The sequence below is a fragment of the Thalassophryne amazonica genome, chromosome 13, assembly GCF_902500255.1.
Source record: "Thalassophryne amazonica chromosome 13, fThaAma1.1, whole genome shotgun sequence".
Taxonomy (NCBI): Eukaryota; Metazoa; Chordata; class Actinopteri; order Batrachoidiformes; family Batrachoididae; genus Thalassophryne; species Thalassophryne amazonica.
This window is the reverse complement of record NC_047115.1, coordinates 63,757,364-63,777,383: the sequence shown is the minus strand read 5'-3', so window position 1 is coordinate 63,777,383 and position 20,020 is coordinate 63,757,364. Positions and strand designations below refer to the sequence as shown.

Sequence of the window (20,020 nt, the reverse complement as noted above, 5' to 3'; positions counted from 1 at the left end):
AAAATGTACATAATAATCTAAAAATAAGAAGTAGATCAAATAAAATGAATTACAAAAAGGCAAACTTAAACAGGTGAGTTGTTAGATGCTTTTTAAATATGTCCACAGTGTCCACAAAATTTAAGACCCATGGGAGAGAGTTCTATGCTTCAGGCACAACAAAACCTCGAAACAATCTCAAAAGCGCAATCACATTTTGTCTTATACTTCCATGTTGGAGCAACCAGCAGACCCTGGTTCAAGGATGGAAGGATGCTATTGTTTGTTCACACAACTCAAATAGACAAAGAACAGTTATTGAAACACCGGCATGTAGTTTTGAATTTGGCAGATGGGCTCCGATCCCCCCGCTCCAATGCTTGCATAGGCTATGAGGAAGTGCTAAAAAGACACACACACATTCTCCCCCAATAGGAGACCACATGTGGGTGCTGGGGTGCAGGTGCAGTGAATCAGCAGCAGTGATGTGACAGCATTGACAGACAGAGGTGAGGGAGAGCTGGCAAATAGTTGTGTCTGAAATAGCCCACCCAATTTAGAGGGAGTGTTTTAGAGCACCATGTAAACAACGTGCTTTCGTAGGAGGTGTGTGGTAATTTTGTGAGTGAGGGAGGATAGTGTATATGGAGCACGCAATTCGAATTACCTGCCAGAAGAAGCTCACAACTTCAATGCGTATGTTTAAAAATCATAGTTTCCTCCTCCCTTTCTTTGTTTTATATCAATGTAAGTTACTGGATGTTAAACAAAACAAGATATTTTAACCCTCTGGGGCCGACGCCGTCGTATACGATGATTAAGACCAAGCTTTACTAAATTATAAATAACTTTTTAATGATGAGATAGAAACTTACTTTTATTTTTTGCTGAAAAGTTAACTCCGCGGACCTTCAAGCCAGCCATCGGCCAAATTGTACTCCTCATAGAAGCTGTGTGATGATGTGCACAATGTGAGTGTCCAATCGGAATTGGTTCACCATCACATGGTTTTCCAAAATCCAATCGTAGGGCAGATTTACCTCACATGAAAAGCCAAAGATCATTTTCAGGAGTGATATGTTACTAGTTGGCCCGTTTGAATAGCCCCCTGGGTGCTCCAGTGAGTACATACTATTCCAATGCGCCCTGCAAAGTGAAAGCAGATGGAGCACACAGACAGCCTCTGATGACAATCTCACGTGCTCAAACAAAGAGTGTGTAACTATCAGGATTGCTCCACTAGTTTGCATGTGAATGTTACTGGATAACTCTGTTGCTTTCTTGGCGTAAAGCACTGTTTACCGTATCAAAATAACAAAACGCATAGACCATTTTGTATATGTTGTTCAAAATGCGCATTTGTGTTTGTTTGAACCTTTTTGTTGTACAGTCTTTCACATAAGACCTCAAATTACCTTTATAAAGTGTCAAAACAGTTGTTTATTATAGTTTGCTATGTGTTTTGAATAAATGTGTGTGGAAAAAATTTTTTCGCTTTATTTTTTCCTTGCCTATTTCTGACTGTAAACCTTTATTACACTTATAAAACACAACAAAAACATATATATATTCTGAAAGCACAGGTTGTCCTGAAAAAAAAGAGACATAAAACTTGATTGTGGGATGCAGGGAGAGCTGTTAACAGCACTAATAAATCATTTATGCCAGGCGAGTGAACTGTCCAAGAAATGCCCTCGGACCCCAGAGGGTTAAGATTATGGGGAAATGATGATCAGCATTTTATTTTTTAAATTGATTAATTGAGTCAAATTTAATGAAATGATTGATTTGATTTAAAAGTAACTGCCAGTGTTTGTTGAATTATAATGACAATATTTAATTATTAATTGCAGCTATTATTATAGTATCCAGGGTCCAATGGGACTCATAGCCTGAAGAGGACTTACGACTTACTTCTACTTCCCTCCTCGAAATTATTCTGCAGTTGCTTGGAGTTAGTCAAAGTTTTCTTTGTTTGTTTTCACAATTTGTGGACATTCTTATGGGTCTCTTCACACATAACACGATTGAAGCTGACTAGCGCACGAAGGAGGAATTGCATGCCATTCGTGAAAAATCGGAGTCGCCTCTAACATCTCATACACCTGTCACTACAACCATTTGGGCACTGCAGTGGTCAAAAGACAGACAGTGCCCTGTGAGTACTCATTCAATCCCCCTGTTGGCAGGTGTCAGCCAAATTCCAGATGTCACACAGGAACATCCAATACCACTCGTGGAGCACTTGGAGCAGTTGGATGAAAACAGAGAGCAGGTGACCACTTGTGAGCTGCCTGTGAAATTTGTCTTAAGTGCCCCACGAGTGTGGTGTCGGCAAGCAACACACATGTGGTGGGCCAGAGCGTCGGCCCCCCCGACACATGTGGTGTGTGTGTATCCCACATGTGTGCGTGTGTCGCACCCTCCGTTTCACCCCCACAACACGTGGCGTGCGTGTGTTTCGCTCCCCCAAAAAAACATGTGGCGTGCTGTGGGAGGGGAGCACACTCGCATGAAATACTGATTTGTATGTACAGACATGAACATATGGGGGCCGACCAACCACGTTCAGCAGATCACCACAGGCTGACAGCTGGAAATGACGGCTCAGTGCACACGACATGTAACATTACAAACACAGAGACCACAGCCACGACAGGTAGGGAATGCTGTCTTTTCTGTTTAAGTCTATAAAAATAAGGCTATAAAAAATAAAGTACTTACAACCTCAATTCCAATGAAGTTGGGACATTGTGTAAAATGTAAATAAAAACAGAATACAATGATTTGAAAATCCTCCTCAACCTATATTCAGTTGAATACACCTCAAAGACAAGATATTTAATGTTCAAACTGATAAACTTTATTGTTTTTGTGCAAATATTTGCTCATTTTGAAATGGATGTCTGCAACATGTTTCAAAAAAGTTGGGACGAGGCAACAAAAGACTGGCAAGTTGATGAATGCTCAAAGAACACCTAAATGGAAACAAGAGAGTGTCATGATTGGGTATAAAAGGAGCATCCCCAAAATGCTCAGCCATTCACAAGCAAAGATGGGGCAAGGATCACCACTTTGTGAACAACTGCGTGAACAAAATAGACCAACAGTTTAAGAACAATGTTTCCCAATGTTCAATTGCAAGGAAATTAGGGATTCCATCATCCAGAGTCCATAATATAGTCAGAAGATTCAGAGAATCTGGAGAACTTTCTACACGTAAGCGACAAGGCTGAAAACCAACATTGCCTGTGACCGTCGATCCCTCTGGCGGCACTGCATTAAAAACCAGCATCAGTGTGCAAAGAATCTTACCGCGTGGGCTCAGGAACACTTCAGAAAACCATTGTCAGTTGACACAGTTTGTCCCTTCATCTACAAGTGAAAGTTAAAACTTTACCATGCAAAGCGAAAGCCATACATCAACAACATCCAGAAACGCCCGAGCTTATTTGAAATGGACACACACAAAGTGGAAAAGTGTGCTGTGGTCTGATGAGACCATGTTTAAAATAGTTTTTGTAAATCATGGATGTTGTGTCCTCCAGACAAAAGAGGAAAAACAACATCCAGACTGTTACCAGCGCAAAGTTCAAAAGCCAGCATCTCTGATGGTATGGGGGTGTGTTAGTGCCCATGGCATGGGCAGCTTACACATCTGTGATGGCACCATCAATGCTGAAAGGTACATCAAGATTTTGGAGCAACACATGCTGCCATCCAAGCAACGTCTTTTTCAGGGACGTCCCTGCTTATTTCAGCAAGACAATGCCAAGCCACATTCTGCACGTGTTACAACAGCGTGGCTTCATAGTAAAAGAGTGCGGGTACTAGACTGGCCTGCCTGCAGTCCAGACCCATCGCCCATTGAAAATGTGTGGCACATAATGAAACGCAAGATACGACAACAGAGACCCTGGACTGTTGAACAACTGAAGTCAGTTGACATTCAGATCACCTGCTGCATGTTCACATGATCTGACGGTCCATTTCACATGGAGCAGCCTGCCGAGGTACGTTGTGTGTGGCTGCTGCAGCCTGGCGCAAAGGTGAAAGCTGTTTTATGTATTTCCATGTGAGGACAGCAGGCACAGACACGTGCCTCACGGAGGACAGTTGTAAGGTCATGTTCTTCAAAACACGATACGTGTTCTCCAGGTGGTACATCCAGGCCCAGAGATCTCAACAGCAGCAGCAAGCGCGGACACGCCCATCTGTCCATTCAGCTCACAGAATTGTCAGTCTCCTTTTCTTTGCTCTGTGATTAATTATTTTAGTTATTCATTGTGTAATTGTGTAAAATTGTGTATGGAGTTATTGTAGCAATTATATATATACCCGACTGGACATAATAAGACATAATGAGAGCGCACTGCTTCATTCATGCCATTTCATGACTGTACCATGGCTAAGAGCGGACAATACAAATTTACAAGCATTACACGTTTATAAGCATTCATGTTTACTGCTTCGGTCTGTGATACATTCAACTGAGCATGTCCATGCTTGTGAAATGAAAGGTGCTTCCTTTAGTGGAGGACTGTGGGGAAAAATAATACAGTGAGAATGTTTGTAATGATCTTCCTGGAGCTATACTGTAACTACAAAAAAAAAAAAAAACAGATTTTTTGAATGGACTGATTCTGTAATGTCTCAAAAACTGTTAAAACTCTCTGGTTGCACAGTGCACTGGAAGCTGTGTGTATGTGTACAGATGAGTGCATTAATGTATCTTGTTTGTGTATGTAAGTGGGTTCCACTCAACCTCAGGTTTTGTATATATATATATATATATATATATATATATATATATATATATATATATATATATATATATATATATATACAGTATTTGCAGTCAAACGCTATACTGTGTGTATACACAAGCCTGCTGCATGAAGAATATGCAGCAACAACCAGAAGAGAGACATGGCCCCCTTAAGACCAGTCAATGACAGCCAGACGTGGAGACGGACGCAGCTAGTGAGACTGGTGAATGTGGCGATCAATACAATAGTAATCATGAGGTGCTGTGGCGTTAACAGTGGATGACACATCGCTCAGGCTTTTCTACTCTGATGCACCCAAATACAAACTTGCACAAAGGCGTAATTCCTTGTTGAACTGGATGATAGATATACTGTACATTTGCACACGTAACAAGGCCATAGTAGTATGTCTTATATCAAGATTTATTATTGCATGAATTTTTGGCATTTATTTCAAACGTACTATCTCTCAAAGTGTGAAACTAAATGTTTTTGTCATAACAGTGCAGGAAGTCAGTCTCATTCACTTTTTGCCATGATGGTAATTTCTTCAACTAAACTGTTTAAGCAGTCACCCACAGATGCCACTAGGGTGGGACTTGATGGAGATGACCCCCAAGTGTAAGCAGCCAAAATGTTTTCTTTCTCGGGATGAATTGCCACTACTGCACTTTCAGTTTCCATAATACACTTTAGATGTTCTTTAAGTGCTGCACCCACATCAGTTGAGCAAGTGTATGCCAGTTTTGGCCTAATTCTGTCACCCCAACACTAAATAATCATATAATGTATGTCCTCACCAAGAGAAAAATAATTATGCTTTGAGACCCAACACTGAATATTTTGTACTTTTGCAATAAAGCAATATCAATTAGCCTCACCTTTGTTTTGAACACAGGCATGTTCCTTTGGCATCATACTAATTTACTTGTCATAACACTGCTACAAACAAACATATCTCTGGAGAAACAGTAGAACTGTGATGCAGGACTTGGGTCTGTGTGCTGTGATTCCTTTTGTTCAATGTCCCTCTATTTCTCTCATGCAAATCTGCACAACTATTAACAGTATATGAATAAACAGGAAGAGAGTACGTATGTGAACTTGCTAATTATGCATGAACAAATTCATCAAATTAATTCCAGAAGATGCCTTAATTTACATAACTATATATTAATAAATGTGTATAATGCACATAAATTATTGGAACATCCCACAATTTTTGCACTGCCTTGCATAAATGGACGCTGTGTAGTTAGTAATGTGGTCTTTGAATTGCATGGGCCCTGTATGAATTTGTCTTTTTCCACCATATACAGTGAGGAAAATAAGTATTTGAACAGCCTGCGATTTTGCAAGTTCTCCCACTTAGAAATCATGGAGGGGTCTGAAATTTTCATCTTAGGGCCCTGTCCCACTGGCGTTTAGGAGGATTTGCGCATGAAATGAGGAGACAAAAGCTGAGTGTCTGCAACAAAGGTGGGCAGAAATGACAAATGTCCCAGGGTGGATCAGCGAATACATGAGGAAGAAAAGCGGATATAACAGAGAACAGAAGTGAAGGCGACCACGGAGGCGCCCCCATGAGGGGCACAGCGGCCGTGATGCACTCGCTTCATCCGTGCTCACTCTGTCTGCATGCGCGACATACCATTTGTGACCATGATGTGGCCGTGCTGGGCACGCGTCATATCTGTTTTGCACGCTATCCCGGTCCGCCGCCAAGCCGCTCCAACCCGTCGGTTGCGGATATCAGCGGATGACAGGGGATATGCGGCGCGTTGGTTGTGTATGTCCTGCGTATGTCTTCAATATGTGTTCAGGCAGTGATGCGGATCTCATCCGCAGCAGGATTTTTGAGCTGCTCAAAAATCCTGGCTGCCTACATGCGTGCCTCTGCGGATGATCACGGACGTGTTCGGATGGCGGCCGACTCATACAGGAATGTTACACGGTTACTGCGGTTGTTAGGCAGATGTGGGCCACATTTGTGCGCATTCCATCCGCAAATCCTCCTAAACGCCAGTGGGACAGGGCCCTTAGGTGCATGTCCACCATGAGAGACAAAAAAAAAAAATCCGGAAATCACAATGTATGATTTTTTAATAATTTATTTGTATGTTACTGCTGCAAATAAGTATTTGAACACCTGCCAATCAGCAAGAATTCTGGCTCACACAGACCTGTTAATTTTTCTTTAAGAAGCCCTCTTATTCTGCACTCTTTACCTGTATTAATTACACCTGTTTGAATGTGTTACCTGTATAAAAGACACCTGTTCACACACTCAATCAATCACACTCCAACCAGTCCACCATAGCCAAGTCCAAAGAGCTGTCTAAGGACACCAGGGACAAAACTGTAGACCTGCACAAGACTGGGATGGACTACAGGACAACAGGCAAGCAGCTTGGTAGAACACAACAACTGTTATGATTACTTATTAGAAAGTAGAAGAAACACAAGATGACTGTCAATCTCCCTCGGTCTGGGATTCCATGCAAGATCTCACTTTGTGGGGTAAGGATGATTCTGAGAAAGCTCAGAACTACACAGGAGGACCTGGTCAATGACCTGAAGAGAGCTGGAACCACAGTCACAAAGATTACATTAGTAACACATGATGCTGTCATGGTTTAAAATCCTGCAGGGCAGCAAGGTCCCCCTGCTCAAGCCAGCACATGTCCAGGCCTGTTTGAAGTTAACCAGTGACCATCTGGATGATCCAGAGGAGGCATGGGAGAAGGTCATGTGGTCAGATGAGACCAGAATAGAGCTTTTTGGAATCAACTCCACTCACCATGTTTAGAGGATGAGAACAACCCCAAGAAAACCATCCCAACCGTGAAGCATGGGGGTGGAAACATCATACTCTGGGGGTGCTCTTCTGCAAAGGGGACAGGATGACTGCACCGTATTGAAGGGAGGATGGATGGGCTAATGTATTGTGAGATTTTGGCAAACAACCTCCTTCCCTCAGTAAGAGCATTTAAGATGGGTCATGGCTGGGTCTTCCTGCATGACAATGACCCCAAAAACACAGCCAGGGCAACTAAGGGGGGGCACCGTAAGAAGCATGTCAAGGTCCTGGAGTGGCCTGGGCAGTCTCCAGACCTGAACTCAATAGAAAATCTTTGGAGGGAGCTGAAATTCCAAACCTGAAAGATCTAGAGATGATCTGTATGGCGGAGTGGACCAAAATCCCTGCTGCGGTGTGTGCAAACCTGGTGAAAAACTACAGGAAAAGTTTGACCTCTGTAATTGCAAACAAAGGCTACTGTACCAAATATTAACATTGATTTTCACAGGTGTTCAAATACTTATTTGCAGCAGTAACATACAAATAAATTATAAAAAAAAAAATCATACATTGAGATTTCCTGATTTTTTTTTTTTGTTTTTGTTTTTGTTTTTTTAGATTATGTCTCTCACAGTGGACATGCACCTAAGATGAAAATTTCAGACTCCTCCATGATTTCTAAGTGGGAGAACTTGCAAAATCGCAGTGTTCAAATACTTATTTTCCTCACTGTATATGTTTATTTTCTGTTCTTAATGCATTTACATTGAATTTAGATATTACCTTGTACATGAAGTGTGTCACAGCATATTTTCTACACTTTGTATCTTGTATTCTGTACCTGTTATTGTTATATTGTTCTACTCCGTTTACTCTGACATTATCAATCATTACATATTACTGGATAGGCTTGAAAATGACTTTGGAATTACTGACAATGTTCTCTCATGGGTGACAATCTTACTTACAACCCCAATTCCAGTGAAGTTGGGATGTTGTGAAAAATGTAAATAAAAACAGAATACAATGATTGCATCGTTGTTGCGTCAGGAAGGGCATCCGGTGTAAAACTTGTGCCAAATGCCAATGCAGATCTGGTTGAATCCGCTGTGGCGACCCCGAACACAAAAACGGGAGCAGCCGAATGGACAACAACACCCCAATCTAGAGCCCATGGATCCCCATAGGCAACATGCTAGTACAACCGCAATATCAATGAAGTTGGGACGTTGTGAAAAATGTAAATAAAAACAGAATGCAATGATTTGCAAATCCTCTTCAACCTATATTCAATTGAATACACCACAAAGACAAGATATTTAATGTTCAAACTGATAAACTTTATTGTTTTTGTGCAAATATTTGCTCATTTTGAAATGGATGCCTGCAACTCGTTTCTAAAACCTGGGACAGTGGCATGTTTACCACTGTGTTACATCACCTTTCCTTCTAACAACACTCAATAAGCATTTGGGAACTGAGGACACTAACTGTTGAAGCTTTGAAGGTGGAATTGTTTCTCATTCTTGCTTAATGTATGACTTCCGGGGTCTCTGTTGTGTTTCGCACTTCATAATGTGCCACAAATTTTCAATGGATGACAGGTCTGGACTGCAGGCAGGCCAGTCTAGTACCCACACTCTTTTACTACGAAGCCACGCTGTTGTAACACGTGCAGAATGTGGCATGACATTATCTTGCTGAAATAAGCAGGGATGTCCCTGAAAAAGACATTGCTTGGATGGCAGAATGTGTTGCCCAAAACCTGGATGTACCTTTCAGCACTGATGGTGCCATCACAGATGTGTAAGTTGCCCATGCCATGGGCACTAACACACCCCTATACCATCACAGATGCTGGCTTTTGAACTTTGCACTGGTAACAATCTGAATGGTCTTTTTCCTCTTTTGTCCGGAGGACACAACATCCATGATTTCCAAATCAATTTGAAATGTGGACTCATCAGACCAGTGCACACTTTTCCACTCTGCATCTGTCTATTTCAAATGACCTCGGGCCCAGAGAAGGCAGTGGCATTTCTGGATGTTGCTGATGTATGGCTTTTGCTTTGTATGGTAGAGTTGTAACTTGCACTTGTAGATGTAGCGAACTGTGTTAACTGACAATGGTTTTCTGAAGTGTTCCTGAGTCCACGCGGTAAGATCCTTTACACAATGATGTTGGTTTTTAATGCAGTGCCGCCTGAGGGATCGAAGATCATGGACATTCAGGTTTTTGGCCGTGCTGCTTACGTGTAGAAAGTTCTCCAGATTCTCTGAATCTTCTGATTATATTATGGACTGTAGATGATGGAATCCCTAAATTCCTTGCAACTGAACATTGAGAAACATTGTTCTTAAACTGTTGGACTATTTTTTTCATGCAGTTGTTCACAAAGTGGTGATCCTCACCCCATCTTTGCTTGTGAATGGCTGAGCCTTTTGGTGATGCTCCTTTTATACCGAATCATGACACTCACTTGTTTCCAGTTAGGTATTCTTTGAGCATTCATCAACTTCCCCAGTCTTTTGTTGCCCAGTCCCAACCTTTTTGAAATGTGCTGCAGGCATCCACTTCAAATTGAGCAAACATTTGCACAAAAACAACAAAGTTTATCAGTTTGAACATTAAATATCTTGTCTTTGTGGTGTATTCTATTGAATATAGGTTGAAGAGGATTTGCAAATCATTGTATTCTGTTTTTATTTATGTTTTACACAACGTCCCAACTTCATTGGAATTGGGGTTGTACACAGTCGCCCTCATTGTGTCTTGTGTAACAGCATTATTTCAAATCTTATTCCAGTAAATTGTGAGATAATGCCGGAGTCTGTACTGGCCCTCTGTTATTCTTGCTCTGTGTAACAGCTCTTGGTCATATACTGTGATGCTATAGAAAAATGTTTCATTACTATGCTGATGACACTCAGCTTTGCAGGCCAATTAATAGAAATAATCACCCCCAAAAAGGACTTTAGAGGATTGCCTGAATTCAGTAAAAAATAATAATAATAATAATAAACTGGAGGTATATAATTTCTTACTTTTAAATTCAGACCAGATTGAAATGATGGTCATTCATCCCACAAGACACAGGCACCAGTCTGATCAGCTCATTTTCACAATGGATGTGCATGTCATAGTACAAAGGTGGACAGCGTGGATTGGTGACCATCTTGAATTTTACCTCTCATGGTCCTCAGATGCCAAATCCAGGTTTAACTAACTGAAAATAATTTTTATGATATGTACTAACTATGCTAGAAATTTCATGTTTTTCTCACCAAATGCACAATTGTGTATAATATGAGAGTTACCCGCTACACTATAGCCACCTGGAGCCTAAAACCAGAAAACAAAAGGAGCAGAATAAGTAATGCCTGATCTGGAATCCACAATACTTGAGAGCTGATTTATTGTCCAAGCGCTGAATTCTGCATGCCAGCACTTTAACACTGAGTGATTAGTTTGAGTGGAGTCAAAAATATTAATAAATTGGGCAGAGTAACTTTTGGATTGATGTGCCAAGCAGAATTAATTAGTCTCTGAGTAATTAAATATATCCATGTCAAACAGTAATTCAGCCAAGTCTACCATCCGCTTATACAGCTAGTGCTAAATACGATCCATGTTCTGCCAAAGTATTCCCCTTTAGCAGTAGTGGTTGTACAACCCCTGGCAAAAATTATGGAATCACCGGCCTCGGAGGATGTTCATTCAGTTGTTTAATTTTGTAGAAAAAAAGCAGATCACAGACATGACACAAAACTAAAGTCATTTCAAATGGCAACTTTCTGGCTTTAAGAAACACTATAAGAAATCAAGAAAAAAAGATTGTGGCAGTCAGTAACGGTTACTTTCTTAGACCAAGCAGAGGAAAAAAATATGGAATCACTCAATTCTGAGGAAAAAATTATGGAATCACCCTGTAAATTTTCATCCCCAAAACTAACACCTGCATCATATCAGATCTGCTCGTTAGTCTGCATCTAAAAACGAGTGAACACACCTTGGAGAGCTGTTGCACCAAGTGGACTGACATGAATCATGGCTCCAACACGAGAGATGTCAATTGAAACAAAGGAGAGGATTATCAAACTCTTAAAAGAGAGTAAATCATCACGCAATGTTGCAAAAGATGTTGGTTGTTCACAGTCAGCTGTGTCTAAACTCTGGAACAAATACAAACAACATGGGAAGGTTGTTAAAGGCAAACACACTGGTAGACCAAGGAAGACATCAAGGAAAAGCACTTGTGGACTGTGGATGACTGGATGAAAGTCATATTCAGTGATGAATCTCGAATCTGCATTGGGGAAGGTGATGATGCTGGAACTTTTGTTTGGTGCCTTTCCAATGAGATTTATAAAGATGACTGTCTGAAGAGAACATGTAAATTTCCACAGTCATTGATGATATGGGGCTGCATGTCAGGTAAAGACACTGGGGAGATGGCTGTCATTACATCATCAATAAATGCACAAGTTTATGTTGATATTTTGGACAATTGAAAGGATGTTTGGGAATGATGAAATCATTTTTCAAGATGATAATGCATCTTGCCATAGAGCAAAAACTGCAAAAACATTCCTTGCAAAAAGACACATAGGGTCAATGTCATGGCATAGGGTCAATGTCAATGAGCAGATCTGATTTGATGCAGGTGTTAATTTGGGGGATGAAAATTTACAGGGTGATTCCATAATTTTTTCCTCAGAATTGAGTGATTCCATATTTTTTTCCTCTGCTTGGTCTAAAAAAGTAACCGTTACTGACTGCCACAATCTTTTTTTCTTGATTTCTTATAGTGTTTCTTAAAGCCAGAAAGTTGCCATTTGAAATGACTTTAGTTTTGTGTCATGTCTGATCTGCTTTTTTTTCTACAAAATTAAACAACTGAATGAACATCCTCTGAGGCCGGTGATTCCATAATTTTTGCCAGGGGTTGTAGTACCAGGCTTTAGCAAGGGAGTGAGAGTGCTATGCACAGCACACCAAAGCACTCCTGAACAGTTGCAGCATTCAAGCTCGGCCAAGTATCATCAAAGTGCCGGTTTTGGCAGCAGCCCTAAGGGAAGGTAGCCAAGGCCAAGTACGGTTCTAAAGCTGAAACAAGTACACAAGCACGTGAAGGTGTTAAATGTGTCTGCCAAGAACAAGTCTCAACATGCACAACACTGGAATGTTCTACTCAACTCTCCTTCAACTAGACCAGCACTCACAACACATTAATCTGCAAAAGGCCAATAATCCTTGAGATCTAAACTAAATAGCATTCACGGAGAATCACTGATACAACACACTTTTCCAAGCAGTGGTCTTTGGACTGAAGGAGGTAGCTGAACTACTTAGAAAGAACCCATAGAAAGAACATGAACTCCATGCTGAAATGCTTGAAGCTGCTTCATGCTGTCGGCATACGCTAGTTAGTCATCAAGGTGTGACAGCTGCATTAATTTATTAAACATACGACAGCGTGTGCCACCATTTTTAATACGGTCAGCATACGCAAGCTAAATCATCAAGGTGTGACAGGGCCTTTAGGTACTTTTAGTTTTAATCTTTACACTTACAGTATTTTAAAAATAAAAACAAGACATGATGTTGTAAACTTGTTTGACATATCATACTATCATTTCAGAAAAGTTACTTGCTTTGTGCATGTAAGTTGACCTCTCAGATCCTTCAGCCAATTTCTACCACACTGATATATGGATCACAGTCAACCCCAAGATCACTCTTAAGGTCAATGTAGTCAAAGGTTTAAATTCTGATCTTTTTTCTTTCCAATTTGCACCAAACATGGCACAGATATGAAGGTGAGTTTTGGAATTGTCCAGCAACATCATATTTGCCAAAGGTCTGTCACTGAGGTCATTGGGGTCACAGATCAAAATTTAGGGTTTTCACTCTGATTTGTATGGACTATGGCAAACATATAAGAAGGGTTTCAAGAATTACCCAGCGAAGTCATTATGCCAAAGTTCATTCATTGTGGTCAAGGACGTGTCTACCTGATTGTTTGTGAGCCAGCAGTTAGATGAAGGTCAAGATGACTGGGGTCAAATGTTACATTACTGTTATGTTCTTCATGCCCACAGATACCTTGTGTCTATGAAAGTAAATCTCTAGAAAACCTTAATTAAATGTTCAGGGACATGACTATGATGAAAGCAGATGCTAATGACTGTGATAAAGGTACAGTGCATCTGGAAAGTATTCACAGCACTTCACTTGTTCCACATTTTGTTATGTTACAACCTTATTCCTGAATGAAATTAATTATTGTCCTCAAAATTCTACACACAATACCCCATGATGACAATGTGAAAAAAGTTTTTCTTTTGTTTTGTTTTTTGTTATTGTTTTTTTTTTTTTGGGGGGGGGGGGGGGATTTTTGCAAATTTATTTAAAAAAAAAATAAGTCACATACATACCGTATTTTCCGGACTATAAGTCGCACTTTTTTACGTTTTGGCAGGGGGTGCAACCTATACTCCAGTGCGACTTATAAATGAAAAATATACCGGTAGATTCTCAATTAATTTACCGTAATAAAACAATTTTACGTGACAGAGTCGCTCTATGTTTTAAAATGGCCACTGGAAACGGAAATGCAATGCATCATGGGCACTGTAGTATGGCAGCCGTCCTATAGGTCACGCTGGTCACGATAACCAATCAGAGAACAGAACATTGGACGCGTATTCCTCACTTCACACAGACAATGATTGTGAAACAGCGTGTGAAGCAGACGAACACGGTGCTTATTCCGGGAGGGCTAACAAAACAGCTTCAACCCTTGGATATCAGTGTGAACAGAGTTGACGCTGAGAGCTGCGTGGGAGCAATGGGTGAGTGACGGCGGAGGATTAGCGTCTGCACTTGGAAGGAGCTGGCTTCGACACCACAGGGAGGTCATGAGCTGCGCAGGTAGGTGCTGCATGGTTCGGCTCGCAATGTGGTCCGCAAAATGCAAACATATCCGTAGGTAAAATGCAGCTCACAAGAGGGCACTCAAGGCTTGTGTGACTGTTCCTGCGACTTCTGACTACCATAGAAAAATAAAAATTTCAACATTACTGATAACTTAACAAGACAACAGAGAAGGCCAGAAAAAAATGCCACCAAAAAGAAAAGCATACTCTGCAGTTTACAAGTTGCGACTGGTGAAATATGCATCCAAAAACGGTAATCAAGCAGCAGAGAGAGAGTTTGGAGTGAGTGAGAAACTTGTGAGGGACTGGAGGAAAGCAGAGGTTACTCTAACCACCATGAAAAAAGCAAAAAAAGCTAATCGCGGGCTAAAAGCTAGATGGCCACAGCTAGAGGAACGAGTCCGCACATGGGTGCTCGAACAACGTGCAGATATTATCATCATATCATAATATTATCATCTGAACTTTCATGTTAAGTTAACATACCTGTATGTCCATGCGACTTACACTCCAGTGCGACTTACCTATGGTTTATTTTTCTTTATAATGGATAAAGTGGCTGGTGCGACTTATACTCCGGTGCGACTTATAGTCTGGAAAATATGGTAAGTATTTGCAGCCTTCGCCATGACGGCCAGAACTGAGCTCAGGTGCATCCTGTTTCCACTGATCATCCTTGAGATGTTTTATAGCTTAAATGAGTCTACCTGGGGTACAATCAGTTGATTTTACATGATTTGGAAAGACACACCTGTCTACATATAAGATCCCACAGCTGACAGTGCATGTCAGAGCACAAACCGAGCATGAAGTCTAAGGAATTGTCAGCAGACCTCCAAGACAGGATTGTCTCAAGGCACAAATTTGGGGAAGGGTACAGAAACATTTATGCTGCTTTGAAGGTTCCAATGAGCACAGTGGCCTCCATCATCCATAAATAGAAGAAGTTCAGATCCACCAGGACTCTTCCTAGAGCTGGCTGCCCATCTAAACTGAGCGATCGGGGGAGAAAGGCCTTTGTCAGGGAGGTGACCAAGAACCTGACGGTTACTCTGTCAGAGCTCCAGCATTCCTCTGTGTAGAGAGGAGAACCTCCCAGAAGGACAATCATCTCTGTAGAAATCCACCAATCAGGCCTGTATGGTATAGTGGCCAGACAGAAGCTACTCCTTAGTAAAAGGCACATGGCAACCAGCCTGGAGTTTGCCAAAAGACACCTGAAGGACTCTCAGACTATGAGAAACAAAATTGTCCGGTCTGATGAGACACAGAATGAACTCTTTGGTGTGAATGCCAGGCATCATGTTTGTTGGAAACCAGGCACCATCCCTACAGTGAAGCATGGTGGTGGCAGTATCATGCTGTGGGGATGTTTTTCAGTGGTAGGAACTCAGAGACTAGTCAGGATTGAGGGAAAGACGAATGCAGCAATGTACAGAGACATCCTGGATGAAAACCTGCTCCAAAGCGCTCTTGACTTCAGACTGGGGTCACAGTTCATCTTTCAGCAGGACAGTGACCCTAAGCACACAGCCAAGATATCAAAGGTGTTTCAGACAACTCTGTGAATGTCCTTGAGTGGCCCAACCAGAGTCCAGACCTAAATCTGATTGAACATCTCTGGAGAGATCTGAAAATGGCTGTACACTGACGCTCCTCATCCAACCTGATGGAGCTTGAGTGGTGCTGTATAGAGGAATGGGCAAAACTACCCAACGGTAGGTGCACCAAGCTTGTGGCATCATATTCAAGAAGACTTGAGGCTGTAATTGCTGCCAAAGGTGCATCAACAAAGTATTGAGCAAATGTTGTGAATACTTTTGTATGTGTGATTTTTTTAAATTATTATTTTTAAGAAATTTGTAAAATAATCCAAAGAACTTTTTACGTTGCCATCATGGGGTGTTTTGTGTAGAATTTTAGGAGAAAAAAATGAATTTAATCCATTTTGGAATAAGGCTGTGACATAACAAAATATGGAAAAAGTGAAGCGCTGTGAATACTGTCCAGATGCACTGTAGTTCACACTCCAGTATCAACCTGAAGGCTTAAAACAATTTTGATGATTTTCTTGTGTTTGGCCAATTCTCCTGACAGCATACAGGAAATGTTTACCCAGCTATAACTTATTAAACTAAGGTCACCAACCTAAATGGCCAATCACAATGAGTAAACTCCAAGATATTTTGGGTTTGGATGCCTTTTGTTCTTATCTTATCAGTGTTTAGAGCTGCTTATCACTGTATTGAGAGTCATTTTGGACTGAGAACATCACTGCTCCTCTGATTGATTGTTCTGGAGTGAAAACAGAAGTCAGCAATCGAATTCTCAAATCCATGCACTTAAAACTGGAACTGTATACATGACTACTGACCCACATCTGCTGAGCTGTAAAGTCTGCCATTTTGAACCAGTAATGCTCTTAATTCACCACTGTTTCTACAAATCGTAGTAAAACTCATCCTGTAACTACTGCCCAAGCAGAATGAATGAACAATAGACACAAGCAAACGTGTGAACCCAATAAGAAGTCTTCAGGTCATGTATTCCAATAAAAACCAGCACACTTACCACTTTGTCCTCCTGTTAGCCCAGTTAGCATCCATGTAAAAGAGAGAGAAAGAGAATATAAGCAAAGACGATATTTGAAAGTATATCCAAGCTCATCTGATAAATTTACATGCTCAAAAAAAAAAGATTTGGGAAAATACATACAATATTTTTGCCACTTTTCCAAAGGTGATACAATGAAACAAATATTTCACTGCTGTCACTATTTTTCACAGCATTACTTTTCAGAGCCACACACACACAAAAAAAAATCTCACTATTGTAAAGGTTTACTGAATTCATGGAATATTAAAAGAAAAATAATCACTTTTACATTCAGCTATCCAAAATCAGTACAGTGACTGACCACAGGTCACAAATATAATCTGACGTAGAAGTTAAAACCGCCGAGGTCCTCCCTTTGAACCCACTAAGGCAGCTTCCAAAAGCCCACTCAACAAATTTTTATCATTATTTGGAACGGCAATGAACTACCATTAAATATTGGACCTATTCCCAGTCATAAAACAGTTGCAATGAATGGCATCAAAGGGCATACCCTCCACATTCTACAGACCTCAGTATAAATGCACAAGTCACTATACATATGTCTGTAATGGTGTTTTTGTCTATGTATGACTTCATCATATGACTTCTGTGTGACTTCATTCTTAACCAGTCAATCACAAATATTTTGCTGATCAATATATGTGTTAAATCATCCATCTAGCCTTCTAGGTAGTTGAGATACAGAAAATGTAGAATGTTTTCCAGACTATGTTTTCATTGAACCTTGACTTTTGACCTTTGACCAAACGACTATAAGATCTAATCACCTCTAAATATCTATCCAAGTAATATTCCCAACAAGTTTGATTCATCTAGGCTTCTTGGTTGTTGAGATGCATTAAAAAAATCTTATTTTTCAGACAGTGATTTCCTTGACCTTGACCTTTGACCAAATTACTCCAAAATCTCTTCAAATCTAGATATGTATCCATGTAATATTCATAGTACTTTTGACCCATCTAGGCACCTTGGTTGCTGAGTTATATTAAAAAAAAATTATTTTTCATACAGTGTTTTCCTTGACCTTGACCTTCTACCAAACTATTCAAAAATCTAATCATCTCTAGATATGTGTCCAGGTAACCCCTGGCAAAAATTATGGAATCCCCGGCCTCAGAGGATGTTCATTCAGTTGTTTAATTTTGTAGAAAAAAAGCAGATCACAGACATGACACAAAACTAAAGTCATTTCAAATGGCAACTTCATGGCTTTAAGAAACACTATAAGAAATCAGGAAAAAAAAATGTGGCAGTCAGTAATGGTTACTTTTATAGACCAAGCAGAGGGGAAAAAATATGGACTCACTCAATTCTGAGGAATAAATTATGGAATCACCCTGTAAATTTTCATCCCCAAAACTAACACCTGCATCAAATCAGATCTGCTCGTTAGTCTGCATCTAAAAAGGAGTGATCACACCTTGGAGAGCTGTTGCACCAAGTGGACTGACATGAATCATGGCTCCAACACGAGAGATGTCAATTGAAACAAAGGAGAGGATTATCAAACTCTTAAAAGAGGGTAAATCATCACGCAATGTTGCAAAAGATGTTGGTTGTTCACAGTCAGCTGTGTCTAAACTCTGGACCAAATACAAACAACATGGGAAGGTTGTTAAAGGCAAACATACTGGTAGACCAAGGAAGACATCAAAGCGTCAAAACAGAAAACTTAAAGCAATATGTCTCAAAAATTGAAAATGCACAACAAAACAAATGAGGAACGAATGGGAGGAAACTGGAGTCAACGTCTGTGACCGAACTGTAAGAAACCGCCTAAAGGAAATGGGATTTACATACAGAAAAGCTAAAAGAAAGCCATCATTAACACCTAAACAGAAAAAAACAAGGTTTCAATGGGCTAAGGAAAAGCAATCGTGGACTGTGGATGACTGGATGAAAGTCATATCCAGTGATGAATCTAGAATCTGCATTGGGCAAGGTGATGACGCTGGAACTTTTGTTTGGTGCTGTTCCAATGAGATTTATAAAGATGACTGCCTGAAGAGAACATGTCAATGTCATGGCCTGCAAATAGTCCGGATCTTAATCCAATTGAAAATCTTTGGTGGAAGTTGAAGAAAATGGTCCATGACAAGGCTCCAACCTGCAAAGCTGATCTGGCAACAGCCATCAGAGAAATTTGGAGCCTGATTGATGAAGAGTACTGTTTGTCACTCATTAAGTCCATGCCTCAGAGACTGCAAGCTGTTATAAAAGCCAGAGGTGGTACAACAAAATACTAGTGATGTGTTGGAGCGTTCTTTTGTTTTTCATGATTCCATAATTTTTTCCTCAGAATTGAGTGATTCCATATTTTTTTCCCTCTGCTTGGTCTAAAAAAGTAACCATTACTGACTGCCACAATTTTTTTTCCTGATTTCTTATAGTGTTTCTCAAAGCCAGAAAGTTGTCATTTAAAATGACTTTAGTTTTGTGTCATGTCTGTGATCTGCTTTTTTTCTACAAAATTAAACAACTGAATGAACATCCTCCGAGGCCGGTGATTCCATAATTTTTGCCAGGGGTTAACAAGTCTGAAGGAAATCCATCAAGCTATTTTTGAGACAGACACACGCCACATGCTGACACACAGGTTAATTACTTTCATCCATCAGTCCAACAGTGGACACCCAGAGAGATACTATACACCTTCTTTGACTAAACTGGCCAAGTATTAATACCACATTGCTTGGATTTTTGGAGTCCCTGAATGGAGTCCTGTATGGGGTTCCGGTGGAAGACTCCATTGTTCTGCTGAGGGACTTCAACGCACATGTGGGCAATGACAAAGACACCTGGAGAGGTGTGATTGGGAGGAACGGCCTCCCCGATCTAAATCTGAATGGTTGTTTGTTATCGGACTCCTGTGCTAATCATGGACTGCCCATAATGAACACCATGTTCAAACATA

At 40.6% G+C, this 20,020-nt stretch overlaps 1 protein-coding gene across 13 annotated transcripts in view; it reads right to left on the bottom strand.

The window, feature by feature from the left end:
* The window catches only part of LOC117523394 (regulating synaptic membrane exocytosis protein 1-like), a 343,959-nt gene that overhangs the window by 192,913 nt on the left and 131,026 nt on the right, over positions 1-20,020 (bottom strand). For 12 of the 13 annotated variants that reach the window (XM_034184908.1, XM_034184909.1, XM_034184910.1 and 9 more), the window contains exon 4: positions 17,059-17,070. The exons of the other annotated variant lie outside the window; for it this stretch is intronic. The gene's annotated coding sequence lies outside the window, so the exon portion shown is untranslated. The remainder of the gene's footprint in view (positions 1-17,058; positions 17,071-20,020) is intronic. 13 annotated transcript variants of the gene reach the window in all.